The sequence below is a fragment of the Ursus maritimus genome, unplaced genomic scaffold (genome assembly GCF_017311325.1).
Source record: "Ursus maritimus isolate PB19 unplaced genomic scaffold, ASM1731132v1 scaffold_6, whole genome shotgun sequence".
Classification (NCBI taxonomy): Eukaryota; Metazoa; Chordata; class Mammalia; order Carnivora; family Ursidae; genus Ursus; species Ursus maritimus.
The window spans coordinates 61288472-61307934 of record NW_024426774.1 but is presented as its reverse complement, the minus strand read 5'-3'; the positions used below and the strand labels follow the sequence as shown (position 1 = coordinate 61307934).

The following is a 19463-nucleotide window of genomic DNA, read 5'->3' as shown; positions in this document are numbered from 1 at the left end:
TAGTTAATGTTGGCCTCGTACATCTTCTTTCCATCTTACAACTTTATTTTTTGTGTTCATTTGTTTAAGGTTGAAATCTGTTTTGTCATTTTTTTAAATTCATTCTATCTTCCTAATGAGTTAATCCATTTTGTCTTTTAACTAAAAAGTTTGTTCATCTATATTAAATATAATTATACATTTACTTTATTAGTTTTTTTTTATTTATCCTATCTTTTTGGTTTTTTTATTCATTTGACTTTTATATTGAATTTTGGTAATGATTGATATTTCTTTCATTGTAATTTTTCACATAATTTGAGATCTATATACACGTTTTATCTGTTAGTGGTTGCCTTATTAATTTTAATAAACACACTTAACCAAAAACCTGAAGATAATTAGTCTTCTTTAACTCCAATAACCTCCTCCAGACAAAGACTATTTTGGTGATTGTATTTTGGTTAATTAGATCTTCAAATTAGACTTAGATAGTCAATGTTTAGATTTTCCCACAAACTTTCTCTCTCTCTGTCTCAATCTTTTTCCCTCTCTCTCGGTATCTTAGACTTTCCAAATGGGATTGACCTTCTTTCTAAAGGACCTATTTTAGAATTCCTTTTGGAAAGAGACTGTTGGTGTTAAACTCTTTGTCTCATTTTTCAGGAATTTTCTTTATGTTCCCTTGTTTTTGAAGGAGAGTTTTTTCTGGATGTATAATTGTAGGTGGACAGTTATTTTCTGTATGCTGTTTAAAAACATAATCCCATACTTTCTGTCACCTTCCATTACTGATTGCAATGTCCACTTAGTCTAATCATCTTTTCTTTGTTTCTAAACTGCTTTTACTGACTGAGTGGCTTTTTATATATTTTCTGTGCTTTGGTGTTCTGCAGGTTCTAGGTTCGAGCTTTTTCAGTTTGGATTTATTTTTATTTATCCTTTGGGACTTCTGTATCTGGAAATGAAGGGCTCTCCATCAATTCTGCAAATTCCTAGCCATTATTTCTCTAAGCAGTGACTCCTCTACATTCTATTTTTCCCTTCTAGGAACCTAGTGAGATCTAGGTGGTACTTTTTCCTTACAATACATCTTTCAACCTACCTTCTTCCATATTTGTTATCCTTTTATTTATCTTTCTGTGCTGTTTTCTGGATGATTTCTTCAGATATTACAGCTCTCTAATACTCCTTTTAACTCTATATAGTTTGCTATTTAACCCATCTTTTGAAATATTTTCAAATTGCGAATAATACATTGTCAGATTTTTCAAATCCGCTTGATCTTTCTATAGTTCTTATTCACATTTTCCTACCCAACTTTTAAACATATTAAACACATTTGTATTTTATATTTGTATAATATACTTTTTTTTATGTTTGTATAAATTCACTACCTGAAATCTTTTCAGGTTTACTATTGCCGTGCCTTATTTCTACTGGCTCTCATGGTGATCTGTTTCCTTGTGTGTATGTACAAGTTTTCATTTTTGATTATTCACTCTCCTCCTTTGTGATCTTGAGAATTCTTTGAGGCCTGAAAGTAACTGAGATTGAAACTAATTTCCTTCAAAGTGTACTTCTGTTTATCTCCATAAAGTCCCAGGCCATTAAGTGAGGTCCTACTTTAAAATAAATTGTTTGCATGAGGTATTACTATTTGCTTGCTTTGTTTTCATTTTTCCACGAAGGATATATTAATTCGGATTCAAACAAGGCTGGCTTGTGTTATGAAGTCTCAGAGATGTTTCTCCAACCCTCTCTACCTACCACTAAAGTTTGTATAGGAAATTCCTCCTCTTTATGGAAGTTTATTTCTAGTTCACTCTTAAACCGAAAGAGCAGCCAAAGTCATGCAACAGGCTCCTAAAACACATCCTGCTTTATGCAGGCAGTAAATTTGGTTCAAGTCCTGTGCACCTTTCACAAACATCAAAACCAATGATCAAGATCATTTGTTATACAAAGGCCTCCCGGGCAAAAGTCAGTTTTAGTCCTGACTTACCTATCTGGATTCCCACCATCACAATATTTTTGAATTCTGAGGAAACCAAAAATTCTTGGTAGCTCTGTAATGTAATTTAAAAGTTTTATTTTACCTTTTAATCAAAGTGTTTTCACTGCAAGTATGGTTCAAGGTATATCTATTTTGCATATTACCAGAAGGGTGGTCAAGATTTTCTTTTCTTTCCATTGGTTTATATGATAAAGACCCCAAGTTTTTGTCAGATGAATAATGGTTAATGAGTGAAGAAGTGGATAATTTGATAATCAGCTCCTCTATGCCATCCATCTATACTCAGGGTTGGCAAACTTTTTCTGTAAAGGGCCAGACAGCAAATATTTTAGACTTTGCTAAAAAGTCTAACTAAAGGTCTCTATTTCAATTATTCAATTTGCTAAAAAGTCTAACTAAAGGTCTCTATTTCAATTATTCAATTTGCTAAAAAGTCTAACTAAAGGTCTCTATTTCAATTATGCCTTTTTAGTGTAAGAGCAGACATAGAAAATACCTAAATGAATGAGCATGGCTGTGTTCCAAAAAAGAAAAGTAAAGGAAAAAAAAAAAAGAAAGAAATCAATTTATCTGTGCATTATCTAAATAAGTAGTGGTGAACTCCCACTGGCACAGGAAAAACTCCATTTATCTAAGCATAGGAGAAATGTCTTGAGAAATAAAATAAGTATAATGAACATTTCTCTGAAGTAGACAGACACGGTGAATCTCCACATTGTACACCAACTTCCTAGGAAACCAAAGGAACTGAGAAGACATATCCATCTTCCCTAGCTGCCCTCTGAGAGCTCGCATTCCAAGAAACTATACAATAATCTCTCATCTGTGGTAAAGTTTGCACTGAGACCTGTATGTCATCAGATATATAATTTTTTTTCAAAGAAAAAAACATACACTGTAGTACTCGACAAAAAGTGTGAATTGTATTACTTGGGATTGGCTATAATGTATGCCCGTGAACTGGGCAATACTTAAGTGGTTTTCAGATGGCAAAATAGAGATTAAAAGCGTTGCTCACTTGAAAATGACCCTTTTTGGTGCTCCACAAAATAGAACCTTATAAATTTAGCACTAAATGTCTTTCTAAGAGGTGAGGCATCCTGTGGAGTCATGCTTTAACAGTTTGATCATTAACCTAGCTTGAGCCTTTAAAAAAATTTTCGTTATAAATTGTAAAACATAAGAAAAGGTTCAAAACTTATAAACCACGATTTTCCTTTGATATCGAAGATCACAAATAATACCAACATCTCATTTTCATGGACAGCCAAAAAAAAAAAAAAAAATCCAAACATGACAAAAATATCCAGAAGGATTATGTTACCTTTGCAGCTATTATTCTAGGAGAATAAATGCTCAGAGTATTGGTTAGGGACATCTGTTCTTTTAGACATGTTGGTCAACTTTTCTCTGGACTCCATATGATATTTGCTAGTTTGAGGAATAAAAATATGAACTACTATTCTAATGCAGTCATACTCAAACATATTTCAAAGGAGTTCAATATTTTATATCAAATATATATCTGTGTCTGACTACCTAGACTGGGCAGAAATGGAGTCAAGCATTTTTGGGCAAAATCTGGGGTAGCAGCTCAACACTGCCCTATGTGAGGTTTCCCTGTTTCTTTCCAAATAGCAGTCCTGGTAGTGCCTACGGCAGATGAAAACACAAAGACCCGAGGCACCATGCTTCTCTCTCTAGATCTGGATAGCCCACCCACTTATATATGTCATTAACTTCCAGGTCTTGAAGGCTCCTATAGTTCATAACATTTAAGACTTTATAGGCTCGCCAAAAATTTTTTAAAAGGTAAATTTTTAAAAAGGATGTTAACTATAGATATAGTGATAAAGGTGATATTATTACATTATTATGTAATGTTATTATTATGATATGATTTAATGATAGGCTGTTTTTTTTCTATTTTTCTATTACTTCCACATTTTCCACATGGAATATGATTTATTGTTATAATCAGAGAAAAAACACACATGGGCACAAACAGTGAGTAAAAGTCAGTCTTTACAAATGTCTAAATTTTGTCTTCAGTCTACCCAGTGTGGCTCTGGCATGTGCTCCTGCCTTCATGGACCTTGGCCAGCTGTTGAATGACCCATCCCCTCCCCCATAACCTCCAGCTCCAGCTCCTGCCATCCTTCTGATTGCCCCTTGCTTTTCAGTACAAATCCCTGATCTGACTCACCAGGTTCTTTAGGATGTGTTGTGTTACCAACCCCATGTCAACAGTTCCAGAAAAGCTCAGTGCTAACCTTATACTCATTTCCTTCTTTGAAGGGAAGCCAAGATAAGGGGTGCTTAGGCATGGGTAGTTCTCTATTTCTTGCTAACTCCCATCGGTAGCAGAAAAGAAACATGGTTTAGTTCTGTAGAGCGGGTAGTGGCTCAGAATGTTTACTTTTTAATGATGGTTATCAATTTCTAACACTGGATGGCTGGGAATTTACATCCATGTAAGGCTCAGAAAATGCTTGTATGCGTTTTATGTGAACTATATTTCAATGAAGCTGAAAGAAAAACAATAAAAAGACCTTATTACTCAAACCGTGGGCTGAGGACCAGCCCCATTACATCGGTCCCACCTGTTTCTCCAGAAAACAGCTCCCATAATCTAGCCTACAAGTTATCATGATCTTTTGGATCCAGATGGTGACTTCACTCGATCCTCAAAGTGTTCAACCATCCGCTGTGCTGTAATTTTATGATTTCATGTGTTTTACCTATTACTTTATAGAGAACCAGAAGTATCAATATCAGATTTCTCAACTTTTGCCCCTCAAGAGGAGACCCTGAACCAGCACAGTGATTTCACCTGGGGGCTTGACAGAAATGCAGAATCTCAGGTCCCAGGCAAAGTCTACTGAATCATCATCTACATTTTTGAAAAGGATCCAGGCAATGAAAATGCACTGCTTTCAGTGCGAGAGCATTGATACTCATACTCGTTTACAAGCAGACACACGTGGGGCTAATAATTCACAAATGTGAGTAAACTGAGTGGAGAGAACTGTATAGTTTAGAAGAAGACCAAGCCAGGCATACTGGTTAGGCCTCCTCACTAACCTATTGATTATTACGACTTTACATTGGGAGTCACCTTCTGTGATATTGTGATTTATAATAAGAAATGTATATTTGGTTTTTGTCTGCATTACTGGCATGGTGCTCTAAAACCCCTGGAATTTCCTAAGTGCTGAGAGCGATAAAGGTGTCTTTTGTTATGTTAATAAGACGATTTCAGGAAAGCCCCTAGATTACCTAAGGATTGGGCTGGTCGCCAGAGCAACCAACCTTGTGATAGAGGGTTGGAACTTTCAGTACCCCCCCACCCCCACCTCTGGGGAAGAGAGAGAAGCAGGAGGTTAAATCATTTGTCAATGGCCAATGAGTTGCTCAACCATTTCTGTGTAATAAGGTCTCCATAAAAACCCAAAAGGACGGGGTTCAGAGAGCTTCAAGGTTGATGTGCATATGAAGGTGCTGGGAGAAGGCACGCCCGGAGAGGGCTTGGAAGCTCTGTGCCCTTGTGCTATGCATCTCTTCTATCAGGCTGTTTCTGAGTTATATCCCTTTATAATAAAACGGTAATGTAGTTAGTAAGTGGGTTTTTTGAATCCTGTGAGCCGCTCTAGAAATTTTTTTAAAGACTTTTATTAATAGGTACTTGCCCTTTGACTTCAAAAAAAATAATAAAATTGCAAAGTTTTATTACAAATTTAAAATACTCTCAAAAATCTCACCTTGACCAGAAATGAAACAACTTAAAAACCTTTAAGGTGTATTGAGAAAAAACAGGCTTTAAAAAAAACAAAACAAAACACCCACATTTGACATTACCAAAAAGAGAGGTCTTTAGGTAAAAATAACAAAACTGCATGCTGCATAGATAATGCAGGTAGTTCTATTCATCTGGTCAATGGGCAAAAAGCAAACACTTATGGTCTTGAGCTCCAATCTTTTGTTCCTCTCTTATTGCTGGAATTTCATATTCATTTCTTCATACTGGATGACTAAACCAGACGGTGGAAGAGAAGGTAAGCCCTCATTTACTCAGTCCCACCCTGCTCAGCTGGGATGAATTCTCAGCTGGGGGATTGGCTGCTTTCAATTACTATCTGCGTTAGTTATTGAAGTTGCGGAGGCACGGACGTGGAGGTGGCTGCTGACCTTGGGTCTCATTCCTTGATTTTTCTTCCTCTGTGCACTTTGGTCCTCTCTAGGCTGTGTTTCGTGGAGGAGGACCCCTGCGGAATCGTGGTCTGTACTCCACTAGGTATTCTGACTTCCTGGTCTACCATGTTCTCCTGCACTGTGGTTGTCCGCTCCCTCCATCACCTCTCCCTGCACTGGAGGGTTGGAAGACTGGTTCACACCCCTTGGGTCTCTACCCTAGTAAGGTGAGAACCTCGCTTATGGGAGGACGATGCTGCTGGGCTTCAACTTCAGGAGCATTCTCCCAGACCTCCTTCTTTTTCCACTTGCACTATTCTAGTAATTCTGCTGGGAAATGCGTGGAGGACCCCTGCCACGTGGAGAGTGTCTATAATTGTTACAGTCTGCTGCATATTTTCTGCCTTGCACTGGAGCTCCACCTGGGCCTGACATACTTGCTGCCTCCACACCCTTTCCTCCATCAACAACATCAAACTCCACAATCTCTCCATTTCCTACGCTGTGAAGGTACTTCCTGGGGTTCTTCTTCTTGGCAGTCTGGTATACAAATACATCTTCCTTCATGTCATTTCTGCTGATGAAACCATAGGTTTCTTACACTGAACCAACCATTTTACCGTTCCCCAAACTTTCTGTGCAATGACTTTGTTGTCCCCGCTGGCAGGCAGCCCCCATGTGAGGCCACCTGCCCTGCTGCGGGTCAAGTGGGGCTGCACGGCTGCTCCGAGTTGTGGGTTTGGTGACTGGGGGGGCGGACTGCCGCAGCTGCCCCTCCTGCCAGGTGGGATGGTACCTTGGCTTGTGGCGGCAGTGGGCCTGTGCAGGGCCCTCTGGGGTCCGCTCTCCGCTCCTACTACCCACGGAGCTTGCGCTCTAGCAAATTAATTAAACCTGAGGAAGAGGTTGTGGGAACTTCTAATTTAGAGACAATCAGAAGTACAAGGAACAGCCTCGGCTCGTCACTGGGGGCTGGAGTCTGAAGGGGTGTGTTGGAGCAGGGGTGGGGGTGGGGCGAGGTGGCCCACACTCCTAGGACTGATCCCTCAACCTGTGGAATCTGATGCTATCTGCGGGTAAATAATGTCAGAATTGAATTGAACTCTCAGACACCCTACTGGTGTCCAAGTACTGCTTGATATTGTGTAGGAAGCTTTCACACTTACTTTGGAATTTGGTCCAGGAACCCAAATAAGACCTTCTTTTTTTTCTTTTTTTTTTTTTTTAGATTTTATTTATCCATTTGACAGAGAAAGAGCACAAGCGGGAGGGGGGAGGGGGCAGCAGACAGAGGGAGAGGGAGAAGCAGGCTCCCCCACGATCAGGGAGCCTGATGCGGGGCCCAATTTGGGGCCATCCCAGGACCCTGGGATCATGACCCCAGCCCAAGGCAGACGCTTAACGAACTGAGCCTTCAATTTTCTCATTCAGCACCTATTACACAGTTCCCCTTATTACCTTCAGCTCCTGAGATTTTCACACCTGATCAGTATAGATCTGCTCTGCTAAAATCAAAACAGCATCTTCTAGATAAATTTTAACCTTCCAAATTTAAATGTTCAGGAACAAAATTACCTCCCAAAACAAAAACCCAAGTGAGTTGCTAACATAGTATATTAGTTACTTACTCAAACCTGGGATAATTGTATGCACAAAAAAATTCTATGCACAAAAACCATTAGCACTAAAAATAATTATGTCTAAATTCCATAAGATCTTAATATAATTCAATCCTTCCAATATGCCCAATTTTTTTTTTCTAATACGCCCAAGTTTTAGTACGAAGAAGGAAGTCACTGGAAAGTCATACTCATAACATAATCCTTCTACAGAATTCATTTTAATTAAAAATCAGGAGGTCCCGAGTTTTCCTTTAAGGCTCTACACTAAAAAATTCCATTGATCATGCTTTCCATAATGAAAGATTCAACTATAAACCTGAAGAAAAATGGAATAGATGAATCAAAATATTCTTTCATTTTAGTTAATATAATCTGTTATCTGCTGGGGGGGTTCATAATCATGTCACTGAAAGTGGAAACTATACAGAAAAAAATTGATAGGTTTGATTAAACTTTTATTTAAAACTTCTATATATTTTTAATATACATAATCCAAAGCATATTTATCCTAAATACATAGTTTTTATGGTTTTTAAATGTTTTATTTATTTTTAATTTTTATAAACATAACTTTTGAAAATGGATACTAAGATTAATGTCAATAGAAAATAAGTGTAAATGACATAATTAGAAATTTTACAACAGACAAAAATGGCCATAGGGGCGCCTGGGTGGCACAGCGGTTAAGCATCTGCCTTCGGCTCAGGGCGTGATCCCGGCATTATGGGATCGAGCCCCACATCAGGCTCCTCCGCTATGAGTCTGCTTCTTCCTCTCCCACTCCCCCTGCTTGTGTTCCCTCTCTCGCTGGCTGTCTCTATCTCTGTCGAATAAATAAATAAAATCTTTAAAAAAAAAAAAAAAAGAAAGAAAAAAATTGCCATAAAACAAAAAAATTATCATTTTAGTAATCAAAAATGCAAAGAAAAAGAATAATAAAATATTGCCAGTCTATTTAACTTACATAAACTGTTAACTATATTAGACAGTGCTTGCAAGACTGAGAAATAATAACTCCAATGCATTGCTGGTGGAAAGGTAAAAGTTCAAAATCTTTCTGAGGAACAGCTGGGGAACATGCAACAAAAGCCTGAAATATTTGCATACTGTAAATCCAACCTTTCAAATTTACCCTTAGAAAATAATCTGATCTGTGCAATGATGTTCAGCGATCTCTTCTAAAAAACTGTTAACAACCTAAATGCCCAGTAGGAGACATTGGTCAAATAAGCCATGGTATATCGACACACTGTCGATATTATACAAAGTTTGAATATTTGTAGAAGAAGAAAATATAATAACATGGGAAGAAATAAAAAATATATTAAATGGAAAAAAGTTAAAAGCAACGTATGTACTATGATTCCTTTTAGAAAAAATATATATCAACTACATATAACATTTATGTATGAGTGGATGGAGCTAAATTGATGAAAAGTTAGATATAAAGGTAGATATATGAATGGATAAATCAACAGATCAATTAATGGATAGATAGGGGTATCAAAGATCACAAAGACTAGAAGAATATTCACCAAAATATCAACAATTTTGGTTAATTCTGAGTGGTGTGTTAATGGGTGCATAATCTTGTTTCCAGTTAAGCTGAACTTTTTTTACTATGTTAAAATTTCTTCTTTTATGACTCATCTAGAACCAGTTCTTGGTCCTTTTTCCTATTAGATTTTTAGCATTTTATGTAATAACTTACATGAGTTTGTAGGGGAAAAAACAATATTCCCTTCTACCCTTCTAGGTTCTAGGTTCTTTGGTATATTGAATAGTTAAATAAAGACATATTAATAGGAGAAAAAGAAACAAAATTACCTATGTACAGAAGTCCTATAAAGATAAGACTCTAGGGGCACCCGGGTAGCTCAGTTGCTTAACCATCTGCTTTTGGCTCAGGTCATGATCCTAGAGTCCTGGAATCCAGCCCCACATTGGGGCTTCCTGCTCAGCGGGGAGCCTGCTTCTACCTCTGCTCCCCTCAACTCGTGCTCTCTCTCTCTTTCTCTCTCATAAATAAATAAATAATAAATAAATAAATTTTAATTAAAAAAAAGAGATAAGACTCTAGAGGCAGTCAGGTAATTGAGATTTATATAACATCCTGGACTAAGGAAAGGGGTAGGGATCTGGGAGAAAGGCCTTGCACAGAAAGATGAGAGGGGAGGTTTGGAAAACAAAGGTTACCCTGTTGTGTAGAGAAGTTTCTTAGGTAGAAAAGTATCTCTGTAATAGCTCTCTTCCTCATACAGCCCTCCTTTCAGTGTAAGCTTAGGTAGTCGATGGGGAGGTAAAGAGCTTTTCCTGCATCTGCTGGGTTTTGATTGCCTTAGCTTAAAACAATCCTCATTCCAAAGTGGCATATTTTGAGTTGGCAAAATCTGCTCCCCTTCAAGTTCTTTGGCCATAAAGATGAAAAGCATCTGAAATAGTTGCTGCTGATAGTTTTGTGGTTTTTTTTAATGTTACTTTTTTTTTTTTAACCAGGTATTCATTTCTGTCATTCAAAAATTAATTTTTCATGTAGTCAAACCTATGGATTTTTCCCTTGTGATTTTTAAAATTATTTATAATGCCTAAAACTATTCATCATTACTAAGTCAGCCAGCCGACTCTATTTTTTATAGTTTCTAGAGATCTCATATTTTATTTTACATTTATCTCTTTAACTCATATGGAATTTATATTGATACACGATATGAGGTGAGACTAGATCTAATTTATTATTTCCCACAAGTGTTATAAGCAATTGTCCCTGAGTCACTTCTTAATAGTCCAACCCCATTCATTTATGATACCAACACAATGAAGTTTTACATATTTGAATTTATCTTGATTTTTCCTTCTTTTCCATTGTTTTGTCAAAATGACACTGTCTTGAGTATTGTAGCTTTATAACTTATAAGACAATTGTATTGGCTATTCGCCTCTGTTCATACTGAGAGATAAACATTAGATTCACTATGGCAAATTTAAAAAAGAAAAACTTACTGTGGTTTTATTAGGTAATATCAGTTCTATGAATTATTATGAAAAGAACAGACAACCTTTAATATACTTCATCTTCAGTTGATAAAATTGTCTCTTAGGTCTCAGCAAACTTTTACCATTTTCATTATATAGCTCCCACATGTTTTTTCTTACTAATGATATATCAAGATATTTTGCATTTTCATTGTATCTTAAATGGGACTTTTTGATATATAGTTTTCTAACTTCTTAGAAAGCATGAAAGCAGTTGACTCAAAAAATTATTCTAAAAAACTTACTTTGAAATCAGTTCTGACACACATAAGCAATAAACCAGCTATAGACTTTTCACAGGGACAATGATGAAGTAATCCAGAGTATAACATAGCAAATAAATAATCAAAAGTATGGCATGACAAATATCTGTACTTAGTAAAAGAAGTAAATAAAGATTCTCTCACAGATTCCCTTTCCTTAAGGGATAATTTCAAAACAAAATTCAAAATTAATCTTATCAAAAATCATCAGACAACATCCGTATTAAAATTTCCACCCAAAGATTTAGATTTAAATTTGAATGATGCCACAGTGTTCCAGTTTACAAGAATCACATTTAAAAAGAACAGTGTATTAAAATAGTTAATTTTCTGGATCACACACTATTAAGAATTCTCCTGGCCAGGCAATGGGGTTGGAGTTAGAGAGAAAGCAGGAATGCCCCCCTTCTGTGTAGCATGAATGACAGCAATAGCTCCTAAGGGGAGAGCTTAATTCCCTTGGATTCAACCCTACTATACAACAGATCAAGGGGTTCCTGTGATGCAAATTGCCAGGGAGGATTTAGGCTGGACTAAGAAGATATTCATTATGGAAGAGTAAGATTCAAGAATTCTTTAGGGATTTGGACACAAGCAAATACTCAGAATTACCCCTGGTTGCTGGGATTTTGACATCAGAAAAATCCACATGGTACATGTTCCTTAGAAAACACAGTCTGACTTTCTAGAAAACAAAAATTAAATCCAGTGTAAAGATATGTGCATTTGGTCATTTGTTAGACATACCTAATGACGATCTAAGAACAGGTACTAGGAATGATCTCAATCAGCCCCAAATTAAAATACAAATGTTCTGAAGGAATAACTGAATCTCGGTTTTGAAGAAGTGTTTCAGTCCGTATTTAAACCAGCTAGTTCACCCACAAAACCCAGATGTTTGTAGAACATGGAATATTGAGTAATTAAAAAATGACAGCTAAATTTTCATACCAAATCACTTCTAAAAGAAAATCTTTGTAAAGTGTGTTCCTTTACCTTCAGTCTCACTAACTGTAGAATACAAAGCATAATTCTATTGTTACTACAATGAATCCTATGAAATCATAACTTGAATTGCTTCTGATATTGTTTTATCAATTTTTTTCTTTCAAATATCAAAAAAGATTCCAGTCCCTCATGCTTTAACAGTATTTCTAAGGAAAAGTTTAACAGTCTGGGTTAATATTATTAACTGAACAGAGAAATAGGGGAAAATGAGATTGATTTGTAAAACTGTTGATAAAAGATAACCAAAAGTATCCACAATTCTCTAGCTTCATTATTCACTCTATTACCAGCAAACACCCTCAATGTCTTTAGCTACTAAAATAATACCAGATTTAAAATCAAAGATACAAAATGTGTATTTTTATGAGAAAATGTGACATGGAAAAATACCTCCCATTCAACAGGAAGCCCTTCAGTGAACTGAGAGTGAATTTTCCAAGAAGTTGGATTAATTCATGATTTCAGTAGCAACTATATTTCACTTTATGGCATCATATTGTTTACTTATGATCTGACAAAACTGAGAAATTTGTATAGAAATCCTGTCTTCAAACACAGAACTCAATAAAATAACTCACTCATGAGAGAATGAGTATACTTTAACCAAGGTTTAGCAATCATCTTACAACCATTTTCTGAAATAAGGGTTCACTCCTAGGCATGGCTCTTTGCGAAAAGAGAATTTATAGCTATGCAACTCATTAACATTCAATTTTGATTGCTATATAAACCTTTGAGTGAAAAAAAATCTTACTTAGCCAAGTAATAATCCTGAACTAGTAACTGAGCTGTAGGGAGAAAAATCAGAGTTCCAGCCCATATTGAAATGAAACACTCTTAGATGGAAAAGAATAGGGTGATAGAGATGATGATGATTCTCATTTACACTGGATTTTTAAAGAAAGATTTTCACAAAGTGACCATGTGTCTTTTTAACATCCAGGGAACAAAGCTAGAGATCTGAGAACAGTTACTGTTATAAAAAAAAAAAAAAAAAAAAAAAAAAAAAAAAAAAGGTTAAAAAATCACCAATTCTGACAAATGTTAGTAGGTACTGGATTAAATAAAAGTGGTTTCTTTAATGGGCAATGGTACACTGTTCCCTAAGCTGTCTAATGAGGCAAAGAATAAAAACAGAGCCATTTTAGGAAATGGCAGGGCTGAATTGTATGGTGATCCTTCAGTTGTTGAAGATGTGTGAAACTTTATTGAGAAATCTAGTTATTGAGAAATCAGTTTGCTAGTATTTTTAAATATGCAATCCTATTTGTAATTTCTGTGATACTAAATAGACACCAATAAAACCCAGAATCTTAAGTCTGATACAATCTTCTTCAAATATTATATTCCTAGTTCTTAAAAAATAAAGGCAAAACTCGACTATTTAACATGCTCACTCAAGACTCTGGTCTACTTATATGTATATTTGGGTTTTAGTTCCCTTACCTTATCAAGCACTAAAAGAAAGCAAGAAATAAAAACATATTTAGAGCCTTCAAAAGAACAACGTTATAAAGAACATAACAAGTGAAAAAAAAAAAAAGCAGAATGCAATCGAGTGGATGTAGTAATAATAATAAAGTTGGTAAAAGAAAGTAAATTATTGCAATTGAAAAAATATTGAAAAGAAATACAGACTCACTATAATGGCTAAAATTAAAAAGACTAACAACACCAAGTGTTGGTGATGACGGGGCACAATTGGAACTCTAGTACATCTCTGTGGAAATGCAAAATAGTTCATCCACTCTGGAAAACATTGTAATATTTTTTTATAGAATTCAACATATGTGTACCACATGATTCAGCAATCCCACTCCTAGATATTTACCCAAAAGAAGTTAAAACTTAGGTTCACACACACAAAAAAACTGCATGCAAATGTTTCCAGCATCTTTCTTCATCATCACCCAAACTGGAAAGAACGAAAAAGGTCATCAAATGGTAAATGGATAAACAAATTGTGGAGTATCAATACAGTAGAATACTACTCAGCACTAACGCGGAAAAATCTAATTCATGCAACAACATGGAAGAAATGTAAAAGCATTAAGCTAAGTGAAAGAAGCTAGACACAAAAGAGCACGCAGTATGATTTCACTGATACAAAATTCTGAAAAAGATAAAACTATAGCAAAAGAAAGAAGATCAGAGGTTGCTGGGGTTCAGGGAGTGAGTGTAGGAAACTGACTTCAAAAGGGTAGGAGAGACAGTTTTGCAGTGATGAAAATGTCAACATGGCGATTGTGGTGCTAGTTACACAGTATATACATTTGTCAAAACTCATTGAAACATAATAACATAAGTTTTACTGTATGTATAGAAACCTAAATAAAGCTGATTTTCAAAAGGAATGCAAAAAAATAGAAATTTTGTGTGTAAAATTTCTAATCTGCATCTGCCTTAGAAAGAGAATAACTGATGAAAACACTTAATGAAAAACCAAGCATGTGAGGTCATAACAAATCTCATAACTATTAATAAATCACATCAATAAGCCTATACAGTATTTTGGATGAATGGCTAAACAACACTGACCTGGCTCTATAATGGAGATACTGTTATTAAGAGTTGCAAAGAATGGGGTCTTAGTGCTGTGTAATGGAAAATGCTATTTCACCTTGAATCCAGCTCAGGAAGTTACTTTTATTGTTTCTCTACTACAGAAGGCAAATTGCAAACTTCATCACGGTAAGATGGAAGAAAACACTGATAGAGCGAGAGAAAATGAATATAGGACAAAACACTCAAGCTAGACAGAGAGAAAGAGCTAGAGTCAAGGAAGAGAAATCATTATTTGGATTAGTGCCCTTTACATTGTGGAGTTTATAGAGAGAAGCACATATGTGTGGAAATCCATTAAAAAGAAAAGCTATATGCAATTAATTTTAATTAAACAAATGAAAAGAGCAAAAATGAAAAACTATGTGAAAAGAAATCACAATAAAGACTGTTAAAATAAGAAGCAACTTCTTAACACAAACCAGCAAGGAACAAGAGTGATGTGGAACATGTAAGCTGACTGATTAAACTGATATAAAGATATATCAGCTTTACAACATTTATTCTTTTTCTATGGATATGCTTACACAAATGTGTAATAAAATGCATGTAGTTCTCATTTAAGCATGTGTGCTCAACTATTCTCAAGCAATTCTTTTGTCACCAAATGTAGATTACTGGACTGCATAGACTATATTATGGTGAAGAGTAGGAAAATCATTAAAAAATTCTAAACTTAAAGCAATAATATGGATCAGATAAGTATTACAGAAGTTGAGGGATAAGAAAAAATCTGATCAGAAGATTTTAGAATTAAAAATTAAAAAATAAATATCCATATATACATGGGTATGTGCACCTGTCTGCCAGTGGGTGTATAATGTCCTCTCTCCTTGAGTTACAAAAGTTTGTAACAAAGTTCTGAAAGAGTAGATAAGTCAAATGTGCAGAGCCACTAATTCTGTATACTTCCCATGTCACTAGTTTTTAATATCTTATAACTTATAAAATGACTTGTTAAATAGATTATTAGTACATTAGACTGATAGTCTGTAAGAAGTTAGTTCTCAATGAATGACATCAATATGGCTCATATGAAGTTCAAAATACAAATTAGGTAAAATATTAACACTGTAAAAAATGATTAGCTAGTAGAATGGAAAAGACACATGGATTCAAAGGAATATAACTGAAGGAGCTAATAATGAAAAGTTGGAGTAGAAAATGCATCTATACAATACAAAGGAAAATACTTAGCAAATTTCTATTCCTACCAAATCAGAAATGTTGAATGAATGAAGGGAAATCCTTAAAAGCAAGAAAATAAAGCTTAAGATCATTTGTTCTATGAAGACATGATAAAGTTTTCATCATTCAAAAGGTATGCAAGACACAACATCTTCATCTTAGTTAAACAGGTAAAGCACACATTTAAGTTATTTATTAGAATAAAGCCCAGTTCTAGTTGCATCTAGATGAAGAGACAGTAGTACAATTTTATGATATGGATTTAAAACACAGATTTTTCTGTGAACTGAAGGTCGTTGCTAATATGAATAAAATACTGAACCAAGCACCTCAGGCCTGGGGAGATATACAATCCAAATGTGGCTGTAAAGTAGATGTAGACTTTATGGAATTTATGTTCTACCCAATGAAAAAATTCAATGGCGGACATGTAAAAAAACAGGTTCAAGTGCTGACAAATAGCTCATATTAAGAAACCATTACTTAATTTTCAAGAGAATGATCATTAGCAGAATAGAATATTGTACTTCCAAAGGGGGGAAAAATGGATGGAAGGCCCATCAAAGGAGCTTTCAATCCCAAACAATCTAATGGAGAAGAACCATAGACAACATAAGAACATGTCATTTCATCAACTCTGCATGCAAGCCCATGACGTTGCTCCAGGCTGGGGATTAAGTGAAAAATTATCTGCATCCAAACCAAAGTGTTTCTCATCACATCCATTTTGGATGTGACGACTCATGGCTCCTTCCAAATTTTTCTCCATCATTTTCACTTCTACATCTAGGGTTCCTCCAAGCAAAGTATTTCCCAAGCCACGAAGTACACACTACAGGATAAGCATCTGTTTTCTTCCCTTTACCAACAGCAGCAAGACTCATTCCTTCTCTCTCGCATTTTCAGAGTAGATGCTCTCCATATAAAGCACCATTCAGTTTTACAGTATTGTCCAAAGGATTGACGGTATTGTTTCATAATAGCATCCACCTCTCCTCCTAGTTCTTACAGAATTTAGAGGACAAAATAATAGGAAGAAATTACAAAATGCTTTGCTCCTGGCACATTGCAAATTTAATTCCTACACCTATGCATCCCCAACTTCTTCTACTCACATGCATTTGTTCTACCTCGACACTCATCATCAATCTTGCAAATGCAACAGCGGGCACACTCGGCCTTCTTCTAAAAGCAACAAGGAGACTGCCCTTTTTCAAAATTATTCTGTACTGTTCTGTGGCCACAGTAGCACTTTTCACAGTTGGGATTATTCTCCACATTGTTGTATCCAGTCAAAGCCACTCAAGAATTCCTATGGTCCCAGCAGCACTAAAAATACATAACAGCCTCCTTACAATAATGGCTGTGAATCACAGCATTCCTCGGCTGACATAAGTAGTTAAAATAGTAGGAAAAAAAAAAGTTAAATAAAACTTTTTAAAAAGTTCAAGTAAAAAAAAAAAATGAAAAGGGGGTTGAAAAGGACTCCCCTACCGTCTAACAATATTAAAGTCTGTCTCAAATTTACAAACGTCCTCAGCAACATCAAATGCCGCAGCTTCAAACACACGCGCCAGCTTCAAGCCCGACAGCTTCAAATGCCGCAGCTTCAAACACGCGCGGCAGCTTCAAACGCGCCAGCTTCAAACAGCCTTGGGGCAGCCATCTTGCACACGCTCCAAGGAGCACAACCTCAGGGCCCTTAGGCGGCCACCCCATCCCAGAGGCCACACAGAGGCTTTGTTGGGGGAAAAATGGGAAGAAGAAAAAAAAGAGGAAGAAGAAGAAATATAATTTGCAGACGTTAAATTAGCCCATAGAGGGAGCTCACATAGCCCCATAATTTCACAGTAATTGGAATCTCCTGTAATTTAAAATGTAGCCCCATCATTTGTCAGAGAGAGCCTCCAGGGGTCAAAGAGTGCATGTCTTACTTCATACCGATCTCTGCATGCCTATAAAATGCAATTCCATTTAGACCCCCCTTGACCGTGTGTTTTGTTATCGCAACAAAAAGATGATGATTCTTGGATACATGTTCTCCAAAACCAGCCCAGAAATTAAAGTGACTCGTCTATGTGTGCTGTTAGGGTGAATCCAACTGAATAAAGACCATAATAAGAATAAAGTTCCAACAATTAGAATTGTCATGGCAATAACCTAAATGTCCCCCATTCACGGTGTTCAGTTTAGAAAGCTACGTGCTCTCTTTCAACCTTGACTAGAGATACTCTTGTGGCTATCCATTTCTCTCACTGTCTAGAATCCTTAAACCAGCCATGCTGCAATGTGCCTTCAGACAAAAGAATAAAACCGGAAAACGAAAGGATATAATGGCAGAGAGCCTTTTCAATAAAACATGAGAGAAACAAAATTCCAAAATTCTGTGGAAAGAAATATTGAGGAGAAAATACACTCAAAAATAAAGCATCTAAATGTGCAGTTGAAAGTGGAAATGTATTACCTGCTCTTGTGAAACAAATTTTGAAAGGAAACAAGTTTACATTATGTAACTCTTAAATATTTAGAAACTTTACATTTATGTACAGCTGAAATGGTTTCTAAAAACATTTAACCTTTGAAGTGGTTCCTATCTTAAAAGTAAACACAAACCAAGAATGTAAAGAAAGCACAAAATGTAGAGCTTAATCAAGAATGTAACATATGTGGATTGTATTCTATTTGGGATAATCTATTAGGTTTTAAGAAAACATATCTACTTCATTTAAATTAACTAGCAGGCTTGTATGTCATTACTGCTTCTCTGTGATATACCTGTTGGTTTGGGCTATTATGATTACATTTCCTGCACCCTGTTGCTTAAAAATATATCATTCATAAAATTTGAGGGTTTAAGTGATGTTTAATATTACAGATACTACATCAATAACTGTAAAGGGCAAACTATACATAGGTGAGGAATCATTTGCCTGAAGACGTGGGGCAGAGCTCAATTTCAAATTCTAATAATCACATCTAGCCAAGATTCCATGTTAGGAATAAAAAGTATCTGGATTTTGTCTGAATTTGCCCAACTACTCTGGAATCTTTTCACTGCTTTATGTATTTCCTATCATAGAAATGCCTCACTTTTCTGATATGTCTGATAGCCAGGTCCCTGATTGCCTGACTTCCATCTCTCATTTCAGACTCAATGAGGAAAACTTAAAAACCTTGTAGATGTGATTTATCAATAACAATGCTACACAAACTCAGGTTTTCTTGAGAGCAAGATAAACTCAGGGATGCTCACCCTTGTTTGGCAAGCTTTGGGGCTGCCAGGAATTCCACAATGAACAGGATGGGCAAGGGGAGACTCAAATGAGAACGCTTAAGGTTGAAGATCTCGAAAAGTAATGGCTATACTTGCCATGGAACTACAAAGACTTGTCAACTGCACATCTGTTAAGTTCATGAAAGCTAGCTGACAACTTTATCACATATAAAAATCTATGTTCAAGTAGTTAAGGCTACTACGCATTATAGAAGATAATAATCAATGAATTATCTTAACGTTACCAATGATCATGAGCAGGAACAAAGGAAATAATGCCCGCTTGTTACAAAAGATAGCTGGACAGTTTCTGTCACTTGGAAATG

The 19463-nt window shown here is 35.9% G+C and overlaps 1 pseudogene; it reads right to left on the bottom strand.

Moving 5' to 3' along the window:
- Positions 1 to 5955: 5955 nt before the first annotated feature.
- Positions 5956 to 17143, bottom strand: LOC103671784 (annotated as a pseudogene).
- Between the last annotated feature and the right edge of the window lie 2320 nt (positions 17144 to 19463).